The following is a 26,496-nucleotide window of genomic DNA, read 5'->3' on the forward strand; positions in this document are numbered from 1 at the left end:
CTCAATATATGTTGATGTATAACATAAACAAAGTGCAAAAACTATAAGACTGGAACTCCATGAAGAAAACCCAGAAATATATCTACCACCAAGATCAAGATATAAAACAGTACCAGCACTTGAGAGGACTTATTTATGCCTTACCCAGCCATTAATATTCAAAGGTAACCAATCTGCTAACTCTGAAACAGTATCTCTCATGAGCATAAGCACAAAATGTTCAATAAAAAAATAGTAAATCCAATCCAGCAATACATAACAATATAATATAGCATGGTCAAGCAAGTAGAATAAGCAGAAATGCAAATTTAGTTAAATATTTGGCTATAAATGTTTATGTAATCATTAACATGTTAAAAAAAATATGGTTGCATCAGTACTTGCAGAATTTTTTTAACATATTCAACATTGATCTGTGACAATAGATTGTTAACAAATTAAGAATTAAAGGAAATTAACTTGATAAAACTATTTGTAAAGGCAATTCCACCTAATATATTTAAATGAGGAAAATGTAAAAGCATATTCAGTATATCAGGAATAAGGAAAGGATATTTTCTTTCACTGTATTTAACAGTGTAGTGGAGTTCCTAACCAGTGAAGTAAGCAAGAAAACACAGAAATATAAAGATTTGAAATAAATAATTAAAATGTCTATATCCATAGAACATAGGATTTTCTACATGTAAAAGCAAAGAATCTACACAAAAGTTAATGAGACTGATTGAGTGAGCAAGGTTAGAGGCTACTAGATTAATACTCAATAATTAACTACAGTTTTATATATGTTCAAGGAAACAGAGGAAACTGATACATAAAATATTACTCATTATAATAATACCCATAAGCCTAGAATGTGCTTGCATGATAGCTTCCATCATACCCAACACTTTGCAACTCTATGGACTGTAACCCACCAGGCTCAGTCCAAGGGATTCTCCAGGCAAGAATACTGGATCAGGTTGTCATTTCCTCCTCCAGGGGGCCTTCCAGACCCAGAGATGGAACCTACATCTCTTTACATCTCCTGCATTGGCAAAGGTTTTTAACCACTAGCTCCACCAAGGAAGCCACTTTGAAAATATTACTCATTAAAAATGTACCTATAAACATAGAATACTTATGCATAAATATAACAAAAATGTTGCAGATTATATGTGGTCAATGCAAAATATTGTCAATCGCTTCTAAATACAGAAATAACTGAAGCTATATACCATATTCATGGATCAGAAGTCAGAATATTGTCAATGTACTCTAAATTGATCTATAAACTCATAGAAATCCCAGTCAAAGTCACAGCAGAATTTTTGTTGTTGTAAAAATCAATAGGCTAATCTTAAAATGTGCATAGAAAGGGCAAGAATATGTGAAATTTTGTAAAAAAAAAAAAAGTAAAATTGGAAGACTCAAATTATTACTCAAAATATTACTATTTACACTCACTTAAAAAAATCACAAACAAGACAGTTTGGAATTCTTTTTTAAAAGACCCTAGAATATGGCTGGAAAACTTTTACTGTAATTAGTCAGATTAAAAATAAATAAATAGTCAGATTTTTTAAAAAAATAGATTTTGTAGGTCAAAAGCCTCTTTCACATAGCAGCATGGAAGCAATCATAGGTGTTATGTAAATAGATGATCTTGGCCTTGTTCTAATCAGCTTTCCTGGAGAAAACAAGTATTAGGCCATAATTGGCCCATGGGTCATGGTTTACTAAACCCTGAGATAGACAGTCCAAAAATACATCCACATATATGTGGTCAATTGATTTCAAACAAAGATGAAATGTATTTCAATGGGCAGTGGATAGTCTTCAACAAATAGTACTTAAAAAGTTGGACAACTATTTGTATAAAAAGTGTCCCGTAATTATAACCATAATTATGTACACATTTGACCAAACTCCAGGGGATAGTGAAGGAGAGGGAAACCTGGCTTGCTGTTGGCCATGGGATCGCAAAGAGTCGGACTGAACAGCAAAAATATATGCATACATTGACTCATACTTTGTACCATAAGCATGTGTGTGTGCATGTGTGTTTAGTTTCTAAGTCACCTCTGACTCTATTGTGACCCCATGAATTGTAGCCCACGAGACTGCTGTCCCTGGGATTTTCCAGGCAAGAATACTGGAGTGGGCTGCCATCTTCTCAACTCATGGATTGAACCTGCATCCCTTTCAACTCCTACATTGACAGGCGAATTCTTTACCACTGAGACAGCTGGGAAGCATTAACTCAAAATGGATCATTATCATAAATTATTTCTCAAATAAGCTGTAAAAATTGTTTATAGATTTTAATGTAAAACTAAAGGTATAAAATTTCTGGAAGAAAACATAAGAGAAAACTCTTTGTGATTTGAGTTAGCACATATTTTTTTGATAGACAGTGACACCATAAATAAGCTGTAGAGGGAACAGTCCAGAGATAGCGGGAAATAGGATTGGGAGACCACTTTTCCCCCACAAATACATCAAAAGATCATCTGCATTTGGAGCAACTTCCACCAAACAACTTTTGAACATTTGCAGAGGACCTCAATACCCAGAAAGGCAAATCAAACACTTCAAAATGAGATAGAGCAAAATACAAAGATGAAAAGAGACACAAAGGATTTAGGAATAGAGACCCATTCTGGAGAAGGAGTTGTAAAGGAAGAGAAGTTTCCACACAGTAGGAAACCCTCTCACAGGCTGGGTCAGTAGGAAACAATGGAATCTCAGAGGGCAGCATAACATAAAAAAGAAAGAAAGAAAGAAAAGCATCTGCTGGCAGTAAATGGAGACTGGGTGAGAAGGCGCTGGTGGCTGCATCATTCCTCATTAGGGTAAGGACCGTGGTTGAATGCTCTGAGGAGGCTCTGAGGGTACTAATGTGACAGAGCCTCTCAAACAGTGAAAATGCCTGAAAGAGAAACAAAGGACATTACCTGCAGGAAGGCTCGAACAATGCACTCTGACCCCTGGCACTCTCATAGAACAAAGGGTTGTGCCCTAGTGAATACCAAAGGAGAGCAAGCTGGTTGCCATTTATAGTCCTCCCCAGAGGCAGTGAGACAGGTGTGTGACAGACAGAGGCAGAAGGCAAGGGGTTACTGCAGTCTCAGTCCCAGGGGATGCATCTCCTGCCAAACTGTGAGCAGAGAGCTAGTTGCTAACTATGTCTTCCTGGGATCCTGGATGGTTCATATCTGCCAGGAGTGTCACAGTCTGAGACCAGCTACCTTGAGGACATGCACAGCCCATTTGGACTGTGCCCTTGTGATCCAAGCAGGTGAATCTAGAAGATACATTATTATTTTTGTTTTTTTAATGTTTTAAAATCTTATTTTAAAATTTATTTTAAAATTATTAATTTTTCTCTTTTTTTCCCCTTTCTTCCCCATTCTCTTTTTCTTTTCCCCCTCATACAGTCCTAGTATGCTTATTTATTGCTCTTTTAACTTTTATTTTTATAGTCTAGATAGCCTCAGAGACCTCTGGGACAATGTTAAACACCCCAGCATCTGAGTGATAGGCATCCCAGAAGAAAACAAAAGGAAGGGGAGTGAGAAAATATTTGATGAGATAATAGTTGAAAACTTCCCTAAATGGGTAAGGAATTAGCTACTCAAGTCCAAGAAGCCCAGAGATTCCCATACAGGATAAACCCAAGGCAAATCACATCAAGGCACATAATAATCAAACTAACAAAAATTAAACATAGCATGAAAATATTAAAAGCAGCAAGGGAAAAGGAACACATAATACACAAGGGGATCCCCATAAGGATAGCAGTTGATCTTTCAACAGAAACTCCCCAGGCAAGAAGGGAATGGCAGGATATAGTTAAAGTGATGAAAGGGAAAAGCCTACAATCAAGGTTACTCTACCCAGCAAGGACTTCATTCAGATTTAGAAATCAAAGCTTTACAGACAAGCAAAAGCTGAGAGAATTCTGCAACACCAAGCCAGCTTTTCAACAAATGCTAAAGTATCTTCTCTAGACAGGAAACACAGAAAAGGTTTATAAAAGTGAACCCAAAGCAATAAAATAAATGATAATGGAATCATACTTATCAATAATTACCTTAAACGTAAATGGATTAAATGTTCCAACCAAAAGACAGAGACTCACCCAATGGATTAAAAAACAAACAAACAAGACCCCAATATATTAGGTCTACAAGAAACCCACCTCAAATGTAGGGACACATACAGCCTTAAAGTGAGAGACTGGAATGAGATATTTCATGCCAATGGAGACCAAAAGAAAGTGGGAGTAGCAATACTCATCAGATAAAATAGATTTTAAAATAAAGACCATCATTAGAAACAAAGAACAACACTACATAATGATCAAGGGATCAATACAAGAAGAAGATATAATAAATATAAATGTATTTGTACCCAACAAAGGAACACTTCAATACATAAGGCAAATGTTAACAAAATTGAAGGGGATATTGACAGTATGCACAATAATAGTGGGGGATTTAATACCCCACTCACACCAATGGACAGATCATTCAAACAGAAAATTAACAAGGAAATGCAAGCTTTAAATGATACATTGGACAAGTTAGACTAATTGATATCTACAGAGCATTCCAACAAACAACAATGGATTTCACTTTTTTCTGAAGTGCACATGGAACGTTCTCCTGGATATATCAAATCCTGGATTATGAATCTAGTTTTGGTAAGTATAAAATTTAAATTTTAAATTCAATTTTAAAAAATTGAAATTGTTTCAAGCATCTTTTCTGATCACAATGCTGTAAGATTAAATAGCAACTACAGGGGTTAAAAAAAAAAAACAGTAAAGCACAAACATATGGAGGTAAACAACTTGCTTCTGAATAACAAACAGATCATTGAAGAAATAAAAAATGAAAAAGAAAAAAAAAGAAATGAAATCAAAAGAAATAAAAAAGAAAATAAAAATATGCATAGAAAGATATGATAATGAAAACATGACAACATAACAACCCAAAACCTATGGGGTTTAGTAAAACCAGTGCTAAGAGGGAGCTAAGAGCTAAGTGAAAATTTCTTAGTCATGCCTCACTCTTTGCAAATCCATAAACTATGCAGTCCATGGTATTTTCCAGGCCAGAATATTGGAGTGAGTAGCTGTTCCCTTCTCCATGGGATCTTCCCAACCCAGGGATTGAACTCAGGTCTCCTGCATTGCAGGTGAATTCTTCACCAAATGAGCCACCGGGAAAGCCCAAGAATATTGGAGCAGGTAACCTGTCCCTTCTTCAGCAGAATTTACTGACCTGGGAATGAACCCAGGTCTCCTGCACTGTAGGTGGATTCCTTATTAACTGAGATACCAAGGAAGCCCATAGCAATACAAGAGGGAAGTTCATAGCAAATCAAGCCTACCTCAAGAAAGAAGAGAAGCATCAAATAGATAACCTAAATTTATACCTAAAGCAACTAGGAAAACAACAACAACAAAAATTAGTAGAAGGAAAGAAATGATAAAAATCAGAGCAGAAATAAATGAGAAATAAATGAATGTGAGAATAGCAAAGACCAGTAAAACTAAAAGCTGGTTCTTTGAGAAGATCAACAAAGTAGATAAACCATTAACCAGAGTAATCAAGAAAACAAGGAAGAAGACTCAAATCAATAAAATTAGAAATGAAAATGGAGTCATTACAACAGACAACACAGAAATAAAACCATCATAAGACACTACTATGAGTAACTATATGCCAATAATACAGACAATTTGGAAGAAATGGGCAAATTCTTAGAAAAGTATAACCTTCAAAAACTGAACCAAGAAGAAATAGAAAATTTGAATAGACCAATCACAAGCATGGAAGTTGAAACTGTAATAAAAATTCTTCCAACAAACAAAAGCCCAGAAGCAGATGGCTTCCCAGGTGAATTCTACCAAAAATTTACAGAAGAGTTAACACTTACCCTACTCAAACTCTTCTAGACAATTGCAGAGGAAGGAACACTCCCAAACTCTTTCTACAAGGCTACCATCACCCTGATACAAAACCAGATGAAAATGCTACAAAGCAAAGAAAACTATAGGCCAGTATCACGGATGAACTTAGATGCAAGAATCCTCAACAAGATTCTGGCAAACGGAATCCATCAGCATATTAAAAAGATCATACCTCTTGATCAAGTGGGCTTTACTCTAGGGATGCAAGTATTCTTCAATATTCACAAATTAATCAATGTGATACACCATATTAACAAATTGAACAATGAAACCATATGACAGACACAGAGAAAGTCTTTCACAAAATTCAACACTCATTTATGATAAAAAAATCTCCAGAAAGTAGGCATAGAAGGAACATGCCTCAACATAATAAAAACCATATATGGCAAACCCACAGTAAACTTTATCCTCAATGGTGAAAATTGAAAGTATTTCCCCTAAAATCAGGAATAAGACAAGTGTGCCCACTCTCACCACTAATATTCAACATAGTTTTGAAATTCATAACCACAACAATCAGAGAATAAAAAGAAATAATGGAATCCAGATTAGAAAAGAAGTAGAATTCTCACTCTTTGCCGATGACAAGATGCTCTATATAGAAAACCCTAAAGATGCCACCAGAAAGTTACTAGAGCTAATCAATAAATACAGTAAAGTTGCAGGATATAAAATCAAAACACAGAAATCACTTGCATTCCTATACACTAACAATAAAAATTCAGACAGAGAAATTAAGGAAACAATTCCATTCACCATTGCAATGAAAAGTATAAAGTATTTAGGAATAAATTTACCTGAGAAACAAAAGACCTGTGCACAGAAAGCTATAAAACACTGAAGAAAGAAATCAAAGATGACAGAAACAGATGGAGAAATAGAAACCATGTTCATGGATTGGAAGAATCAGCATAGTGAAAATAAGTATACTACCTAAAGCAATATATAGATTCAACACAACCTCTATCAAACTACCAATAATATTTTTCACAGAACTAGAACAAATAATTTCACGATTTTCATGGAAACACAAAATACCCCAAATAGACAAAACAATCTTGAGAAAGAAGAATGGAACTGAAGGAGTCAACCTTCCTGACTTCAGACTATACTACAAATTTACAATCAAGAGTGTTTGATACTGACAAAGACAAAAATACAGATAATGGCACAAAATAGATAGTTTAGAGATAAATCCATGCACCTATGAAGAGCTTTTGTGTAAAAAAGGAGGCAAAATTATGCAATGGAGAAAAGTCTGTCTCTTCAACAAGTGGAACTGTGAACTGGTCAACTATGTGCAAAAGAATGAAATTAGAACACTTTGTAACATAATACACAAAAATAAACTCAAAGTGGATTAAAGACCTAAATGTAAGACCAGAAATGATAAAACTGTTAGAGGAAAGCATAAGCAGAACACTCTCTGACACAATCACAGCAAGATTTTCTATGACTCACCTCTCAGAGTTATGAACACAAAAACAAGAAAATGGGACCTGATTAAACTTAAAAGCTTTTGCTCAACGAAGGAAATTACAAACAACGTGAAAAGACAGCCCTCAGAATGGGAAAAAAATAATAGCAAATTAAACAACTGACAAAGAATTAATCTCTAAAACATATACATATATGAATATATGTATAATCTCCAAAATAAATATAATATATAAGTTGTAGCTCAATGCCATAAAAGCAAACAATCCAATCAAAAAATTGGCAAAAGATCTAAAAGGCCATTTCTCCAAAGAGGACACATAAATAGCTAATAAACACATGAAAAGATGCTCACTCCTTATTCAGTTCAGTTCAGTCGCTCAGTCGTGTCTGACTCTTTGTGACCCCATGAATCGCAGCATGCCAGGCCTCCCTGTCCATCATCAACTCCGGGAGTTCACTCAGACTCACGGACATCGAGTCAGTGATGCCATCCAGTCATCTCATCCTCTGTCGTCCCCTTCTCCTCCTGCCCCCAATCCCTCCCAGCATCAGAGTCTTTTCCAGTGAGTCAATTCTTCGCATGAGGTGGCCAAAGTACTGGAGTTTCAGCTTGAGCATCATTCCTTCCAAAGAAATCCCAGGGCTGATCTCCTTCAGAATGGACTGGTTGGATCTCCTTGCAGTCCAAGTGACTCTCAAGAGTCTTCTCCAACACCACAGTTCAAAAGCATCAATTCTTCAGTGCTCAGCTTTCTTCACAGTCCAGCTCTCACATCCATACATGACCACTGGGAAAATCACAGCCTTGACTAGACAGACCTTAGTCCACAAAGTAATGTCTCTGCTTTTCAATATGCTATCTAAATTTGTCATAACTTTTCTTCCAAGGAGCAAGCATCTTTTAATTTCATGGCTGCAATCACCATCTGCAGTGATTTTGGAGCCCCCCAAAATAAAGTCTGACACTGTTTCCACTGTTTCCCCATCCATTTTGCATGAAGTGAAGGGACCAGATGCCAGGATCTTCATTTTCTGAACGTTGAGTTTTAAGCCAACTTTTTCACTCTCCACTTTCACTTTAATCAAGAAGCATTTTGCTTCCTCTTCACTTTCTGCCATAAGGGTGGTGTCATCTGCATATCTGAGGTTATTGATATTTCTTCCAGCCATCTTGATTCCAGCTTGTGCTTCTTCCAGCCCAGCATTTCTCATGATGTACTCTGCATATAAGTTAAATAAGCAGGGTGACAATGTACAGCCTTGTCGTACTCCTTTTCCTATTTGGAACCAGACTGTTGTTCCATGTCCAGTTTTAACTGTTGCTTCCTGACCTGCATATAGGTTTCTCAAGAGGCAGGTCAGGTGCTCTGGTATTCCCATCTCTTTCAGAATTTTCCACAGTTTATTGTGATCCACATAGTCAAAGGCTTTGCCATAGTCAGTAAAGTAGAAATAGATGTTTTTTCTGGAACTCTCTTGCTTTTTTGATGATCCAGTGGATGTTGCCAATTTGATCTCTGGTTCCTCTGCCTTTTCTAAAACCAGCTTGACCATCTGGAACTTCACGGTTCATGTATTGCTGAAGCCTGGCTTGGAGAATTTTGGGCATTACTATACTCGTGCGTGAGATGAGTGCAATTGTGCGGTAGTTTGAGCATTCTCTGGCATTTCCTTTCTTTGGGATTGGAATGAAAACTGACCTTTTCCAGTCCTGTGGCCAGTGCTGAGTTTTCCAAATTTGCTGGCATATTGAGTGCAGCACTTTCACAGCATCATCTTTCAGGATTTGAAATAGCTCAACTGGAATTCCATCATTAGATAAAGCAAATCAAAACCAAAATGAGATATCATCTCATACCAGTCAGAATGACCATCATCAAAATGTCTACAAACAATAAATGTTGGAGAAGTTGTGGAGAAAATGGAACCCTCTTATACTATTGGTGTTCATGCACATTGATACAGTCATTACCTAGAAACTATATTTTTATTCCTTATAACCCTATGACGAGCTCTCATATGACCCAGAAGTCCCACTGCTGGGCATAGACACCAAGGAAACCATAATTGACAGAGACACATTTACCTCAATGTTTATTGTAACACTATTTACAATAGTTAGGACATGGAAGCCACCTAAATGTCCATTGGCAGATGAAAGATTAAAGAAGTTGTGGTACATATACACAATGGGATATTATCAGCTATAAAAAGGAACATATTTGAGTCAGTTCTAATGAAGTGGATGAACCTGGAGCTTATTATACAGTGTAAAGTAAGTCAGAAAGAGAAGTCAAATAATGTATATTAACACATATATATGGAAATTGGAAAGATGGTACCAACAATTCTACATGCAGGGCAGCAAAGGAAACACAGACTTTTGGATTAGTGGGAGAATACAGGGTAGGATGTTTTGAGAGAATAGCATTGAAACATGTACATTACCATATGTAAAAGAGATGACCAGTGCAAATTTGATGCATGAAACAGGGTACCCAAAGCCACTGCTCTGAGACAACCCAGAGGGATAGAGTATGGAGGGAGACGAGGGCATGTGTGGTTCAGGATGGGGAAACGTGTATATCTGTGGCTGATTCACATTGATGTATGGAATAAACTATCACAATATTTCAAAGTAATTATCCTCCAATTAAAATAATTAATTTAAAACATAAGCTGTAAAAGAAAATAATACAGTAAGCTTTGTCAAGATAAAATATTTCTGTTCTTAAAATGTATTATTAATAAATTGTTCATAAGGTCAGAATTGAAAGAAAATGTTTGTCAACATACATCTTATCAATGACTCATATCAGGAATATATTCCCATAAAAATAAAAGAAAATATATCTTGAAACCCAACATTAGGAAAACAACCTAGTAAAAACATTTGAGCAAATAACTTGAATAGACATTTCAGTAAAGAAGACGTATGGAATGCAAACAAGCATGTAAGACAAACACATCATCATCATTCATTATTCAGTACAGTTCAGTCACTCAGTTCTTTCCACTGTGTGGAACCACTTGGTGATTATGGAAACACAAACTTATTTCACTATGAAATACCTCTGCACAGCTATTACAGTGGCTAATTAAAAAAAATGAAAGAAGTTATAATATAAAGTATTGGCAAAGATGTGAAAGAACTGAATATTCTGCATTGCTCAGTTCAGTCACTCAGTCATGTCTGATTCTTTGTGACCCTGTGGACAGCAGCACGTCAGGCTTCCCTGTCCATCACCAATTCTCAGAGCTTGCTCAAACTCATGTCCAATGACTCAGTGATGACAACCAACCATCTCATCCTCTGTTCCCTTCTGCCTTCAATGTTTCCCAGAATCAGAGTCTTTTCCAATGAGTCAGTTCTTTGCATCAGGTGGAAAAATTATTGAAGTCTCAGCTTCAGCATCAGTTCTTCCAATGAATATTAATGACTGATTTCCTTTAGGATTGACAGGTTTGATCTCTTTGCAGTCCAAGGGACTCTCAAGGGTCTTATCCAACACCACAGTTCAAAAGCATCAATTCTTCAGCATTCAGCTTTCTTTATAGTTCAAGTCTCACATCCATACATGGCTACTGGAAACAACATACCTTTGACTAGATGGGCTTTTGCTGGGAAAGTAATGTCTCTGATTTTTAATATGCTGTCTAGTTTGGTCATAACTTTTCTTCCAAGGAGCAAGTGTCTTTTAATTTCATGGCTGCAGTCACCATCTACAGTGATTTTGGAACCCCAAAATATAAACTCTCTCACTGTTTCCATTATTTCCTCATCTATTTGCCATGAAGTGATGGGACCAGATGCCATGATATTAGTTTTCTGAATGTTGAGTTTTAAGCCAGCTTTTTCACTCTCCTTTTTCACTTTCATCAAAAGGCTCTTTTGTTCTTTGCTTTTTGCCATGAGGGCAATGTCATCTGCATATCTGAGCTGGTTGATATTTCTTCTGGAAATATTGATTCCAGCTTGTGTTTCATCCAGCCCAGCATTTTGCATGATGTATTCTGCATATAAGTTAAATAAGCAGGCTGACTATGTATAGCCTTGATGTACTCTTTTCCCGATTTGGAACCAGTCTGTTTTTCCAGGTCCAGTTCTAACTGTTGCTCCCCTGGTAGCTCAGCTGGTAAAAAATCTACATTGCTATGAAAACAATAGTATACAGCTAATGTGGGAAGTAATGTGGTATATTCCCATACAGTTAAAGTGAAAGTGAAAGTCATTTAGTCATGCCTAACTCTTTGTGACTCCATGGACTGTAGACCACCAGGCTCCTCTGTCCATGGAATTCTCCAGGCAAGGGTACTAGGCACACAGTTAACACACATGTAAGTATAGAACTGTCTTACATCTAGATTGAGGTACCTCTATGCTTAATCCACAAGAATATCTGCAATCTGGAACTGACCCATAGCAAAAAGCTGAATATGGTTATCTAGTCCTTTTAGTACAGTCTTTACATCAAAAGTCTCCTAGAGGCACTTTGCACTATCTTGTCAACATTGTTTAGTGATAGACTGGTTTTCCCTATGTGATCATTGGGATATGAAGTCCTTTTTGTGAAATTCTGTCTTGGTATTGTTCAAACAGGGACACATTGCTCATTACTTTGTGGTTCATAATCCAAAAATAAGGTGACACTGTGTGACCAATAAAGAACACTGAGAATCATATATTTGTCTGCACCTATGAAATACCTAGAATAGTCAAGTTCATAGAGTCAAAAAGTACACTAATAGATGTCAGAGGTCCCAGGGGTAAGAAGGTGAATAGGAGGAATGGGAAGTTAATGTTTTATGTGGAAGAGTCTCAGTTTAGGAAAATGAAAAATTCAGGAGATGGATGAGAGAAAGAGGAAAGAAGTGGTTGAGAATCTTTTATTTGAGGCTGCTCAAGAACTGTGATTACTGATGGGAACATATTTGTGGTACTTGTAGGTGGCAAATTCATGGTTGAGGAGATGGCTAAATGTATTAGAAAAAAACAGACATATATAAGGTAAGCAAGTAATGCAGTATGTTAGCTGCTTCTGTCTGCTTTGGTGAATGGAAAGTAAAAGAAAAATAGCTCCAGGCTTCCAGAACCACCTTGTTATGGCTGATGGGTCAGTCTAAAAAGAAGAGAGATGTTACCTTAAAGGAGCATATACCTATTTTGATTGAAATATGACCTGTATCATAATAAAAATATAGTATAGTGTACAAGTGCATGGAATCAAGAGACTTCTAAAATATGGGACTATTCAGTCAATAGTTAAATTATTTTGTGTATCTCCCTAGGCAACCTCCTGTTGAAATACTTTTACTGAGCCTATTTTGAAATAAGTTTTATAAATTAATGAAAAGGAAACTACTGTTACCAAATTCAAGCTTGCTTTGCTTACTTTAGTACAGGCCAATGAACTTGAGAGATGAGGTGTTGAGACAAGGAATAAAACTTTATTTGGAAATGTGGCTGGTTGAGAAGATGACAGACTAGTGTCTCAGAGTAACCATCTTGTCAGAGTCTGGATGCCATTTTCTTTTTTAGAGTGAGAAAGAAGCAATAGGAACTAAAGTTGAAAGCTAGATTAGAGAGGGAGAAGCAGTGAGAAAGTAACGTGAAATAGAGGGAGAGCAATTGGGGAAGTAAAGTGAAAAGGTCTCAGTCTTGCTAAACATCTCCAGGAATGACCTGTCTTTGGAAGTGGTGTGTAATATCTTCTTTTTGTTGCACCTATTCACAGGTGGTGAGGGTTAAATTATTTCTCTATGAGCTGAACAGAGTCACTTTATTTTACAATCAAGCAGAAGGACAGGGTCCTTTGAGGCAGGCTATTTTATTTGATTATAATAGCAAATCTAGCTTCCCAAGTGGTGCTAGTGGTAATGAACCCACCTGCCAACGCAGGAGTCATAAAAGAGGTGGCTTAGATTCCTGGGTTGGGAAGGGCCTGGAAACTCACTCCAGTATTCTTGTCTGGAGAATCCCATAGACAGAGGAGCCTAGTAGGCTACAGTCCATGTGGTTTCAAAGCATCAGACATGACTGAAGTGACTTAGCATACATTATAACAAAAGCAACAAAAAGAAAGTCAAAAAAACAGTTTCTAACATGGAATCAGAATTGATTTCTTCTCCACGACATTGCTTCTTTTGATTTTTGAGCATGCTTGCTCAGTTGCAGCTGATTCTTTGTGACCCAATGAACAGCAACCCACCATGCTCCTCTGTCCATAGAATTTTCCAGGCAAGAATACTGATGTATTTTGCTATTTCTTACTCCAGGTGTTCTTCCCACCCAGGGATTGAGCCCATGTATCCTTCGTTACTTGAATTGGTAGGCAGATTCTTTACCACAGAGCCACCTGGGAGGCTCCCTTTCTTGATTAAGATACTGTCAACTGGAAGGGCTTATTTAATTTTTCTCAGGGTCCACAATTAGATGCACCTTTTCCAAAATATGGACATGTGACAAAATTACAATTAAGTGAAATAGAGATGGAGTTCAAACATGCCTTAACAATTTAATTGTCTGGTTTTCCTTTGATACTTGTAGATTCTTGTAAGAATAGTAAAATATTGAGCATGCCGTCACCTTTGTATTTTTTCTTATTATGCTAGTAAAGTTTCCTATAATTCTATGCCTTTAGCCCAAGTGATACTTGATGCTCCGTTAAAAGAGATTCCCAGCTTCTTATGAGACTCTGTTGGAAATAAGGAGGCACACTAGGGAGAGTAATATTAGGACCTTTTTGCCAATCTCATGATATAGCTTTAGCCATTGGGAATGAATGGTGAGAAAGCATGTACTATTGCTCGTTTATCTACTCATTTTTGTTTCATTGTGTTGCTAATGGTGGCGAGATGGTAATCAGAGTTCTTGTCTGCAGAGCTGCAGAATGGAATTCACAAACACTCAAGGTAGCAAGAAAATAGGATTTATTAAAGAGGAGAAAAGTATAAAGCTCTCAGCACAGACACTGAGAGGGAGTAAGAAGTCACACCAAAGTGGGCCTTGCAGTACTTTTTGTATCCTTACTTAAATCACATTATTTCTACCAAATCATTTTAAAGGTCAAGGCGTTTAACATCTTTATGGCTTCTCTTGATTCTTGGATAAAGTCACCACGCTTTTTCATGCTCTCTGGCCATTTTTACATGGTCCAGATGAGCGGACTTAAGATTAATGATCATCAGTTGTTCAAGCATATGGAACAGAATATAATTACTGCCCTCCCCTGGATCTGAGTGCTGATAGTTTATTAGGCTAAAGCCACATTCCAGGAATTCAGGAAAATGGAGTGGGATGCCGGGAGCCAGCATGGAAGATCCCACCCATGACAAAGTCATGCGAAGGAGACCTGACAAGCAAGGCTTCAGGACTCGAGGGACTCCCTGGGCTGATCCTACCCATGACAAGGTCATGTGGAGATACCTGATGAGCAAGGCAGATCAGGACTCGAGGGACCCCCTGGACCTACTCGAGCATCTACCCCAAAACCAGAATCTGTCTGTCTTACTATTTTATGCCTTTCACCAACTTTTCTGACATTAACAGGGGGCTATCCCCGACCACCTTTTTCAGGGAAAAATTAACTTAGGGCTCTAGTTGATAAATCTCCTGGGCATGAAAGGAGTGTTTCAATTCAAACCCCCTGTTACCATTCTAGCTTACTTGGCAGGTTTATCCAGACTCTTGCAACATTGTTGAGCCAATGCTTGCTGCCAAATTCCCACATCCCTTATCCATTGTGTTTCTGGGAGTGCATATAGTTAAGACATAGAACAAACAAGTAGTAGCCTTAACATTAGCAACATTAGACTTTGAGTTAATAGTTCTTTCTTTGCTATAACCCACTAACTCTTTGTTCCATAAAAATGTGACTCTACTTTAAAGGTGATGCAGGTAAGGAATTTAATAAAAAACATTTCAAGGAAAAGTAAGTGTTTTAACTGACCAACCTTTATCAAAAAGGGATTGTAAAATGTCAACAGGCCTCCGGGCCAGAAGATAATGTACAAAAAATAAGACCCTTGTTTATAAAACAGTATGCAGGAAAAAACCTGGTGGTAAAAGTTAATACTGATGGAATGTTGAGCTGACTCTGCATTTTCACTTTGTTCAATGTACAACTCAGGGTATAAAAGCTCCCTCTGAAAATAAAGTGATGGGCCTTGCTCACCAAAGCTTGGTCTCCCCATGTCATTTTTTATTTCTTTCCTTTTCAGGTTGCCTCCCTGGAGCCCAGGGGCCTTCTGAGTTCAGTTCCCTGCCCAGGCTTCTAAGACCCTCTGGAGAAGGTGTTCTGTGCCTTTGCCCCATCGAGAGGGCACCTGTGGCCTCCGTAAACACAGCAAGTACCATGCAGGGGCATTATTTGCTTTCTGTGTAAACCAAGAAATATCAACCTCTTTTTCTCCTCTATTTTCTTAACTGTAACATTCTTTCTTTATCTCTCTCTATATCTGTATATCTCTCTCACCAACGCCATTTATGCTCCAGATATCTCTGGATCCTGCTCGGGCTGGACCCTGATAGTGGGATGCTTACTGAAAACAAGACTGAAGTCTCAGAGTTCTATACTAATTGCATAGTAATTTCTACTTCAGTCCTCTCCCTCTAGAGATGGAGACTTTATCTGCCATTATAGGTAAAAAGGAAAGATGACCGATTTGGCTTCTCAAGCTATGTAGGGGTGTCGTTAAGGGATGGCAGTTAGGTCTCCACCAGTGGGATGATCTAGTGGACCTCGGTATATCATCTTAGGCTCCATTTCCATAACCATTTGAAGTTTGATAGTTTCTATGTGAGATATTACAAAGCAAGAGAGGCAATTTATAATACAAGGACCAAAAAAGCAATAAGAGTAAAACAAGGCTTCCTATCAGGACCAGAGGTTTCTGCCAGGTGGAGGTTGATATCCAGTCCAATAGGGTGGTCCCAAAAGAAGTGGAATCAGCCATTGCTTGGACATGACTCTCCATGTCTTTTGAAAATTGAGTCCATAGGCAACCCAGCCCAGTACTCTTGCCTGGAAAATCCCATGGACAGAGGAGCCTGGTAGGTTGCAGTCCATGGGGTTGCTACTGAGCAACTTCACTTTCACTTTTCACTTTCATACATTGGAGAAGGAAATGGAAACCCACTCCAGTGTTCTTGCCTGGAGAGTCCCAGGGATGGGGGAACCTGGTGGGCTGCCATCTATGGGGTCGCACAGAGTCGGACACAACTGAAGCGACTTAGCAGCAGCAAGAGTGACATCACTTCATGGGAAGTAGATGGGGAAATGGTGGAAACGGTGTAGGACTTTATTTTGGTGGGCTCCAAAATCACTGCAGATGGTGACTGCCGCCATGAAATTAAAAGATGCTTACTCCTTGGAAGGAAAGTTATGACGAACCTAGATAGCATATTGAAAAGCAGAGACATTATTTTGCTAACAAAGGTCCGTCTAGTCAAGGCTTTGGTTTTTCCAGTGGACATGTATGGATGTGAGAGTTGGACTGTGAAGAAAGCTGAGCACCAAAGAATTGATGCTTTTGAACTGTGGTGTTGGAGAAGACTCTTGAGAGTCCCTTGGACTGCAAGGAGATCCAACCAGTCCATTCTAAAGGAGATCAGTCCTGGGTGTTCTTTGGAAGGAATGATGCTCAAGCTGAAACTCCAATACTTTGGCCACCTCATGCGAAGAGTTGACTCATTGGAAAAGACTCTGATGCTGGGAGGGATTGGAGGCAGGAGGAAAAGAGGACGACAGAGGATAAGATGGCTGGATGGGGTTACCGACTCAATGCACATGAGTTTAAGTGAACTCTGGGAGTTGGTGATGGACAGGGAGGCCTGGTGTGCTGTGATTCATGGGGTTGCAAAGAATCAGACACAACTGAGTGACTGAACTGAACTGAACTGAAGGGTGACACTAACCAAGGCAGTCCATAATGATAAGACTCCACAGACCCAATAGTCTGATCGATTTTGGAACATTGCATAAGAATGTGCATCTTAGGGATGGGGAAGCCTGTTGGTCTGCCGTCTATGGGGTCGCACAGAATCAGACACGACTGAAGTGACTTAGCAGCAGCAGTGCTCATGAAGTGAAAACATTATCTTGTGTCCAATCTAAAGGGACTCGGCAGGCCATTATTACATTAAGAAGAACAAAATAGAGTAATGTATTTCTGAGCATGTTGAGTTAGAAGAATTACTTACCTGGGCACTTCTTGAACAGTCCTTTTAATCCTTCTAAGGGGGTATATTGGTGTTCCAAACAATGAGAATTTTCCTGTGATTTTTCCTCTGGGGGTGTTGGATGGTCCTTGTGATTTTCTCCAGGAGACTTCAAAGGCTTTATCCTTGTGTGATGAATCCAGGCATCGATACCTATAAGCTTAATAGCAGTGGGTGAAGAGAGAATGATAGAAAACAGTCCCTCCCATGTGGAAACTAAGCTGGGACCATTGCCAGGAATAGTCTTTACTAATACCAGGTCCCCAGGATTATAAGGACTTTGTACTTTCTTTTGGTTGTGAGATCCCATCTTCTAGGGATTGTAGCTGTTTTCGAAAAGAAATTAAGCTAGTGACATATTTTGTTAGTTCAGCAGTTTCTTGGGGTAGAAATAAATAATTTTTGAGAAATGTCCTCCCATATAACATTTCAAAAGGCTTAAGTTCCAGTGACTGTGGAGTATTTCTTATTCTCACTAGAGCTAAAGGAAGTAATGAAGTCCAGGAAAGGTGAGTAGGTTGTAAGTGTTTTCATAAATGTCTCAATTATATCATTAGCTTTTTCTACCTTCCCAGAGGACTGAGGCCTCCAGGCAAAATGTAAATGAAACTAAACTCCTAGGGCCTGGGAGAAGCCCTGTGTTATTGTAAGCTTGAAAAAGAAGGGCCATTGGCACTTTGAATCATGAGTGGCAGGAAAAAGTGAAGAATGATCTCATGCATTAAAGTTTTAATGACTTGTTTTTCTTGTTCTGTTTTACAAGGGAAAGCCTCTATCCACCCAGTAAATGTATCTACCTAAAACAGTAGGTATTGATGTACATTGGCTTTTGGCATATGAATGAAGTCTATCTGCCAGTCCTCTCCAGGATATCTTCCAGTACACTGTAAGCCTGGGAGAGCTGACAGGTTGTTATGGGATTATTCTTTTGATAGACTTAACATCTTTTGACAATCTGGCTTACAGTTTTTACTAATCCTTTTCCCTTGAAAAGACTTAGCAAGTCAATTTCCATTTCAATTTCCAAATGGAAAGTGTGATGCAGAGTTTTAAGAATTTTCCATTGGGTGCTGTGGGCAGTACAATTTTTTCATCTTCTGCTTGAAGCCATCCAGAGTGGACTAGAGTATCTCCATGAGAAAGATAGTGTTGACATTCCTTGGGAGAACACTGGAGTTTTATGTCAGTCAGGAATTTATCCCACAAGAGGGGAGTCTGAGTATTAAAAGACTGAGTGGCTGCCTCTTTTGATTGGTGGTCAGCTCTCCTACTTCCCTCTGTTATGTCAGAATCATCCCTTTGATATCCCTGGCAGTGTATCACTACCACTTCTTTGGGTAGTTTAATTGTATCTAAGAAGTGCATAATTTCTTGGCAATATTTAATGGAACTTCCATCTGAGGTCTTAAAGTTACTTTCCTTCCAGATAGCAGAATGAGCATGAAGTACTAATTAAGCATATTTAATCAGTATAGATATTCACTCTCTTGTCAGGACTAACCTCTAAGGCTCTGGTTAAAGCAATCAATTCAGTTATTTGAGCACTAGTTCCAGTGGGTAGGAGATTACGTTCTAAAATTTTAGATAATGTGACCACTGCATACCCATTTTCCCATGAAGGAGAAGCCATCTGTAACATAGTTTCATCAGGATTTTCTAAAGGCTTATATTTTAAGTCCTCTCTGGATGAGTAATTTAAAGATAGGACTTCATGGTAATCATGTTCTGGCTTCTTCTGTAATGATTCAGGAAGGAATGTTGTAGGATTAAAGGCTGGGCGAGATTTCAGCTGCGTTATGGGTCCTTCTAAGAGCAGGGATTTTTATCTGAGAAGCTGATTGTCAGAAAGTCATAGCTATCCTTTAGAATTTAAAATTCCAGAGATATCATGTGAAGTATAGACTATCAGATCTCGGCCTATAATTGACTTAGTAGCTTCAGAAATTAAAAGAGCTTCTGAGGCCACTATTAATAGACAATGTGGTCATCCTTGGGCTATAGAATTGAGCTCTTTATTTAAATAAGAAACAGGTTGTTGTGAGCTTGTTTTCATCTGAGTTAGAACTCCCAGGATTATTCCTGATCTCTTTGTTACAAAAAGTTTAAATTGGTCTCCTGTAGGCAGGCTGAGTACAGGACCCTGAAAAAGAGCCTGTTTTAAAGTCTTAAACACATGTATTTCTCCAGGATCCCATTGTAATACATTTTGTCCTGATTGTTGAGTCTTTTTAAATAACTTATATAAAGGTCAAGCCAGCTCTCCATATCCAGGAATACAGTAGCCAGCTATGCCAAAGAAACCTCGGAGCTGTCTGAGAGTATTAGGGAGAGGATGTTGTAAAATGGGTTCCATTCTTTCTTTGCCCAGAGCTCAAACTTCATGGGAGAGGTTGACTCCTAAATATTTGACTTCATGTTGGCATATTTGAGCTTTTGATTTTGATATCTTGTAGCCATTTCATGTAGGGCTACCCAAGATGGACAGGTTATGGCAGAGAGTTCTCAAAAAATGTGGCTCACTGGAGAAGGTAATGGCAAGCCACTTCACTATTCTTGCCTTGAGAACCCCATGGACAGTACAAAAAGGCAAAAGATAGGACACTGAAAGATGAACTCCCAGGTATATAGGTACCCAATATGTTACTGGAGAGGAGTGGAGAAATAACTCCAGAAAGAATGAAGAGACAGAGTCAAAGCAAAAACAATGCCCAGTTGTGAATATAACAGGTGATGGAAGTAAAGTCTGGGGCTATAGAGGACAATATAGCATAAGATGCTGGAATGATAGGTCCATGAAGCAAGGTAAATGGGAAGTGACAAAAACAGGAGATGGCAAGAGTAAACATTGACATTTTAGGAATCAGTGAACTAAATGGTCTGAAATAGGTAAATTTAATTCAGATGACCATTTATATCTACTATTGTGGGCAAGAATCCCTTAGAAGAAACGGAGTAGCCCTCATAGTCAACAAAAGAGTCAGAAATGCAGTACGTGGTGGCACTCTCAGAAATGACAAAATGATTTCTGTTCATTTCCATGGCAAACCATTCAATATTGCAGTAGTCCAAGTCTATGCCACAGCCAGTAATGCTGAAGAAGCTGAAGTTGAAAGATAAGAAACCTTCCTCAGTGATCAATGCAAAGAGATAGAGGAAAACAATAGTGTTGGAAAACCTAGAAATATCTTCAAGAATAATAAAGATACCAAGCGAAATTTTCATGCAAAGATGTGCACAATAAAGGAAAAAAATGGTATGGACCTAACAGAAGCAGAAAATACTAAGAAGAGGTAGTAAAATACACAGAAGAACTATACAAAAAAAGATCTTCATGACCCAGATAAAAATGATGGTGTGATCACCCACCTAGAACCAGACATCCTGTAATGGGAAGTTAAGTGGGCCTTAGGAAGCATCACTACAAATAAAGCTAGTGGAGGTGAAGGAATTCCAGTTGAGCTATTTCAAATCTTATAAGATTATGCTGTTAAAGTTCTGCTTTCAATATGCCAGCAAATTTGGAAAACTCAACAGTATACACAGGACTGGAAAGGGTTAGTTTTCATTCCAGACCCCCCTCCCCATAAAAGCAGTGTCAAACAATGCTCAAATTATCACACAATTACACTCATCTCACATGCTAGCAAAGTAATGCTCAAAATTCTCCAAGCCAGGCTTCAACAGTATGTGCACCATGAACTTCCAGGTGTTCAAGCTGGATTTAGAAAAGGCAGAGGAACCAGAGATCAAATTGCTAACATCTGTTGGATCATTGAAAAAAACAAGAGAGTTCCAAAAAAAAAAAAAATCTGTCTGCTTTATTGACTACGCTAAAGCCTTCGACTGTGTGGATCACAGCAAAGTGTGGAAAATTCTTAAAAAGATGCTAATACCAGACCACCTTACTTGCCTCCTAAGAAATCTATAGGCAGCTCAAGAAGCAACAGTTCGAATCTAGCATGGAACAACAGACTGATTGCACATTGGGAAAGGAGTACCTCAAGGCTGTATATTGTCAGACTGATGATTTAACTTATATGCAGAGTACATCAGGTGAAATGCCAGGTTGGATGAAGCACAAGCTGGAATCAAGATTGCCAGGAGAAATATCAATCACCTCAGATACACAGATGACACCACCTTCACGGCAGAATGTGAAGAAAAAATAAAGAGTCTCTTGATGAAAGTGAAAGAGGAGAGTGAAAATGTTGGCTTAAAACTTAACATTCAGAAAATTAAGATCATGGCATCAGGTCCCATCACTTCATGGCAAATAGATGGGGCAACATTGGAAACAGTGAGGCACTTCATATTCTTGGGCTCCAAATTCACTGTGGATTGTGACTGAAGCTATGAAATTAAAAGTTGCTAGCTCCTTGGAAGAAAAGCTATAACAAGACTAGACAGCATCTTAAAAAGCAAGAGACATTACTTTGCAACAATATCCATCTAGCCAAAGCTATGGATTTTCCAGTAGTCATGTTTGCATGTGAGAACTGGACTATAAAAAAAGCTGAGCATCAAAGAGTTGATGGTTTGGAACTATGGTGTTGAAGAAGACTCTTGAGATTCCCTTGGATTTCAAGAACATCAAACCAGTCAATCCTAAGGAAAATCTGCCCTGAATATTCATTGGAAGGACTGATGCTAAAGGCGAAACCCCAATACTTTGGCTACCTGATACACAAACTGACTCATTGGAAAAGACCCTGATGCTAGGAAAGATTGAAGACAGGAGGAGAAGGTGATGACAGAGGATAAGATGTATGGGTGGCATAACTGACTTGATGGACATGAGTTTGAGCAAGCTCCAAGAGTTGGTGATGGACAGGGAAGCCTGGCTTGCTGCAGTTTATGCAGTCACAAAGAGTTGGACATGACTTAGCAACTGAATTAACTGAGCCACATCGAGCTAGATAATTAAGATTATCACAGGTGGCTTGGTAACATATTTTCTCTGTGTCAGCATAAAGGAGAATGTCATCTATATATTGAAAGACTATTATAGATTCAGTTGTCCAAAATGCAGCTAGGCCTTTGGCTAAAGCCTGCCCGAACAACTGAGTGCTATTTCTGAATCCTTGGAGAAACTCTGTCCAAGTTAATTGAGTAGGAATCAAATGGATCCTCAAAAGCAAGTAAAAACTGTGAACTCTGAACTAAGGGTTTGCATAAAAAAGGCATCTTTCAAATCTAAAATGGTAAAATAAGTGGCTGTTTATGGGATTTGGGACAGTAGAATATAGAGGTTAGGCATGACAAGATGTAATGGAATTGCAGCCTCATTAATGAGGCAGAGATTCTGAACTAGGTGCCATTCCCCATTAGGCTTTTGGATTCCCAGGATATATGTATTACAATGGCTGTTACATTCTATTAAGAGCCCCTGCCCTTTGAGGTTTTCAATTAAGGGAATGAGTCCTTCATTTGCCTCTGGCTCTAGAGGGTATTGTTTCTGGTGAGGAAAGTTATTAGGATTTTTGAGTTATCTGCACTGGTTGAGCTGAGATGGCTCTTCCTATCTTTCCTCTGGTTGCCCAGACTTCGGGTTAATTTCTACTTCTGTCAGGGGTAAGCATACATTTTCTGTAGATTCCATTTCCATATGAATTTATGCTTGCATTTTAGATAGAATATCTCTTCCTAGGATCAGGGTTGGGCTTTCTGGTATTACCAGAAAGACATGAGGGAAAAAAAAAAAAAAAAGAATGGAATCCCGTTATAACTCAACTGTTGTGTAAATAATTTTGTAATCAGTTTTCCAGAAATGCCAGGTACAGTAGCTGACTTAGTAGAAGGAAGACCTAGATTAGAGAGGAGGGCTGAGAAAGTGGCTCCTGTATCGAGTAGGAAGTTAACAGGATGGCCTCCTACAATTAGTCACCCGAGACTCCTGTGGGGTGATGAGGACAGGAGCCAACGTAGGAAGCCCTGAGCCCTGTCAGCCTTGATCCTGGGTCTGAGTTTCTGACCCCTCAAACCTACATCCCTGGGGACAGTTACTATTCCAGTGATCTCCTTTGCAAGTGGGGCAAGGCCTATGTGATGGCTTATGTTTGCCTTGGGGACATTGTCCTTTTAAGTGTTCATCCTTGCCACAACGGAAACAGGCTCCAGGCTTTTGCTATTGTCCTTCTGACTTTGGAGCACTAAGGTAGGGCCATAATAAAACCTTTGGCATTTCTCTTATCTCTCCTCTTTTTCCTTACATCCCTCCTGATCTCTCTTGAAGAATACTGATGTGGTAGTTCTTAGAAGGCACTGTAAATCCATATTGGGGCAGAAGACCAATTTCTGGAGTTTCCTTCAAATACCTGGAGCTGATTGAGTAGTAAATTTGTCTTTAAGAATAAGTTGGCCTTCTGGGGAATCTGGGCCCAAATAAGTGTGCTTTCTCAATGCCTCCCTGAACCTTTCCAAAAAAAGCTGTGGGATTTTCCTTCTTTTCCTGAGTCACTCCAATTAGTTTGGAGTAGTTTAAGGGTTTAGTTCACAATTTTTTTAAACCTTCCTTATTGTAAGTGATAAAGTGAACTCTCTTCCAGTCATCGCTCTTTGTTGAGTGCCAAATTAGGATCAGCTATGGACACTGCCTGGAGTCCTGTAGGTAACCAGGTTGATTCACTGTCAGAGCTCTCCTGCATGCTAGTAGCATATCATTGATCTCCCCATTCTCTGTCATCCCCTTCTCCTCCTGCCTTCAATCTTTCCCAGAATCAGGGTCTTTTCCAATTAGTCAGCTCTTTGCATCAGGTGGCCAAAGTATTGGAGTTTCAGCTTCAACATCAGTCCTTTCAATGAACACTCAGGACTGATCTCCTTTAGGATGGACTGGTTGGATTGTCTTGTGGTCCAAGGGATTCTCAAGAGTCTTCTCCAACACCACAGTTCAAAAGTATCAATTCTACATTGCTCAGCTTTCTTTATAGTCCAACTCTCACATCCATACATGACTACTGGAAAAACCATAGCCTTGACAAGACAGACCTTTGTCGGCAAAGTAATGTTTCTGATTTTTAATATGCTGTCTAGGTTCGTCATAACTTTGGGGGAAGTTATAGGCAGCATAGAGGGAACAAGCCCACAACTTCTGTGTAAGAAGGTGTTTTCTCTCAAGGCAAAGAAAACCTGTATATATGGGACTTCTGATCTTTTCCTTCTCATATACAAAAGAGGTCTAGTTGGAGGATGGTATTATAATTAAGTGCACCTTGGGGTGGTCCAGGGGTGTGTGTGTAGGGCATTCTTCACCATCAGATAGATTATATTGAGGCCATGACTCAGTGCAGAAAAAGATTGTATGTTTCTTTAACAGGATCTGAGGGTCAAATGGCTTCCAGTTCTTCAGTATACATGCCAAATGCATCCACTTTGAGTAGGGTATGGGACTCGAAGAGGTTGCTCCCATCTGAAAGAGAGAAGACCAGTTTCCAGTGCTTTTTGTCTTTTCTCTGATTCGTCAGATAGAGGGTGTCCCCTCCTTATGGAATGGGAGCAAAGAAGCACCCATAAAAGATGCTTCCCTCAACTTTGAAGTGCACCCAAGCTTGACCACTTTTATTTGGGTGCCCTGGCCTTTCTCCTCTTCCTGTCTCTATCTTCCCTTCCACTTAAAGATAGAAGGAGTGAGACCCTAGGTTGGTGAACTTCCTATGCTCCTAAACATTGGGTACACCTAAACGGGAGTTTCCCTAAAGCAAGCTATGCAGTACACAAGGTTAGTAGTATTTATACATGTTCCAAGATGACCCTACCTTAATTGAAAAATCTCACAACCTCTAGATGTTAGGAAAGAGAAACTGTAGATGTCCTATGGTTCTCGCTGAGTCAGCAGGCTTGCAGAGGGTTCTCTCAGCACCTCCAGGTCAATCAGCTGGCCAATACTGAGACCTGAGTCCACTGTTTACTAACTCTGTCTGCCTTTGGAACTCGTGCAAACTTGTGAGACAAAGAGTGGCTCAAGAGACTATGCAGTTAGTTTAAGTAGCAAGAGGTGAATTGAGAGTGAGTGTCTGTGCACCTTGAGTAGGCATTGAGGAATCCCGGACAAGCCCCCAAAAGATGAGAGAGGAATCTGAGTTCTTGTCCACAAAGCCAAACAATGGAATCCAGGAACACCTAAACACTCATGGTAGCAGGCAAATAGGATTTATTAAAGAAGAGGAAAGTACAAAGCTCTCAGCATAGGCACTGAGAGGGGGTAAGGAGTCACCCCAAGGTGGGACTTACAGCAGTTTTTATATCCTTCATTAAATCACATTATTTCTAATCAATCAATTTAAAGGTCAAGATACTTAACATCTTTATGATTTCTGTGATCCTTGGATTAAGCCACCAACCTTTTTCATGCCCTCTGGCCATTTTAACATGGACCAGATGTATGGACTTAAGATTAAGGATTACCAGTTGTTTTTCACTCAAGCATAGGGAACAGAATTTAATTATAACCCCTCCCTGGATCAGAGTGCTGATAATTTATCAGACTTAAGACACATTTCAAGAATTCAGGACAATGGAGGGAGATGTTTACTGAAAACAAGGTCTCAGAGTTCTACACTGAGTAATTTCTACTAGTAATTTCTACTTCAGTGTCATTAGTGTTACAACCCATATGCCAACGCCAAAAATGTAAGAGACACAGATTTGATCCCTGGGCCAGCTTCCCTGGAGGTGGGCATGGCAACCCACTTCATATTCTTAATTTTTTTTTTAAATTTATTTAGGCTGTGCTGAGTCTTCATTGTGGCATGCAGGCTTCTCTAGTTGTGGTGTGAGAGTGGCATGTGGGATCCAGTTCCCTGACCAGGGATTGAACCTGGACCCCCTGCAATAAGAGCTCAGTCTTAGCCACTTGACCACCAGGGAAGTCTCC

At 38.9% G+C, this 26,496-nt stretch overlaps 1 pseudogene; it reads left to right on the forward strand.

The window, feature by feature from the left end:
* Positions 1-18,117: 18,117 nt before the first annotated feature.
* The window catches only part of LOC120883227, a 105,841-nt pseudogene continuing 97,462 nt past the window's right edge, over positions 18,118-26,496 (forward strand).

This window comes from Oryx dammah, unplaced genomic scaffold (genome assembly GCF_014754425.2).
Source record: "Oryx dammah isolate SB20612 unplaced genomic scaffold, SCBI_Odam_1.1 HiC_scaffold_24, whole genome shotgun sequence".
In the NCBI taxonomy this organism is placed as follows: domain Eukaryota; kingdom Metazoa; phylum Chordata; class Mammalia; order Artiodactyla; family Bovidae; genus Oryx; species Oryx dammah.